The sequence below is a fragment of the Octopus bimaculoides genome, chromosome 20 (assembly GCF_001194135.2).
Source record: "Octopus bimaculoides isolate UCB-OBI-ISO-001 chromosome 20, ASM119413v2, whole genome shotgun sequence".
Taxonomy (NCBI): Eukaryota; Metazoa; Mollusca; class Cephalopoda; order Octopoda; family Octopodidae; genus Octopus; species Octopus bimaculoides.
Window position 1 is genome coordinate 4,281,797 of NC_069000.1, and position 1,572 is coordinate 4,283,368.

Here is a 1,572-nt window from a genome sequence, read left to right on the forward strand (position 1 = left end):
GTGTGTAGTTGGAATTTACAGAAAAACCAAAGACGAAGACAGGTGTATAAACAACAAACAGGTGCATTGCATTAGTTTAACGCTCGGGAAGGTGAGAAAGTCTCTTACGTTTCGAGCCTACACTCTTCAACAGAAAGAAACACGATGAAATAAACAGAAAGAAAATTTTTAAAAAAAGCTTTAGCGGCTAGCGACGCCAACTTTGACTTCCGTATTTTCGGGGTCGGTAAAATAAGCACCAGTTGAGCATTGGGGCCCATGTAATTGACTAACTCCATCCGCAACACAACAAAATTACACGCCTTAAGCCTACAGGAGAAAGAATTATAGTCCTGGTTATTGAGGGTTATGTGGGGCTAATGTAAAAAAACAAAAGAAGGAAAAAGCACAAGAGAGATGTAGGCTGGCAGACGATATATGATACAACTTATGTTACTATAGCACAGCAGACGATAAATATATAATGGTGTTATACTTTCATTAAATAAAAGGCGTTATATATAATGGTGTTATTCCATTAAAGAGCAGACAATATATATTGTATGCGGTGATGGTGTTTTATGAATTGGAAGCAGGGAAAATTAATACACAAATGCCATAAAACATATTTCGTGACGGTAATATTTACAAGTGAGTAAATAGGAGTGACTAAGTATTTTTAATGATATATATACGTGCGTGCGTACGTGTCTATGCAAGTGTATAAATGTATACATAAGAATATATGTGTGTGTATGTATGTATATATATATATATATATATATAATACATACATATATATGCATACATACATACATACTTACGTACCTACATACATGCAATATACATGCATGTGTGCATGTATATACAAAATATACGCAAACATATATATGCATGATTTGTGTATGTATAGATGTATGTATACCACTAAATTTTTAATTTAAATGAATATAAAAACAGGTAATTAAATAACTAATTAAAACTAATGTAAAACAGAGTGATTATCCATTATTCGGTTATATATTTTCGTTAAATACTTGTCTGTTTGTGTGTTCGTTTGTTTCATTAAACAGTCTAAGATAACGAACAAAATGAATGGCGTGAGTTCAAAGGTCAGCCTGTGATTGAATGCCGGTTCAATCCGCATAATCAATGTAAGTTCGGAAATAAATGTAGAGGTCACAGTTCATTCTGTGATTTAAAGCATTTGGTAAAGCAAGAGAGAAAAATAATAATATCTCAAATTATTATTTCGTTTCTAAATATTATTTTACAGCGTTTAAAATACAAAAGAGACGAAAGAGAACCCCCCAAAAAAAATAACCAACAAATGCAAAACGCTTATCGAATCGTCTGACTTAATAAATTGAATCGAATTAATAAGTTCATATATAAATCGCTTTCTCTCACATTCTCTGCTTCTCTATCTCCCTCTTCCTCTCTCTCTCTCTCTTCTCTAATATATATATATATATTTATATATATATATATATAATTAATGTTTGATTCTATGCAAAGTTTTGTTTTGTTTCTAAAAGCAATTGAACATTAAATTTGAAAAATCACTTAATACTTTTTCGTAGTACAATAGTT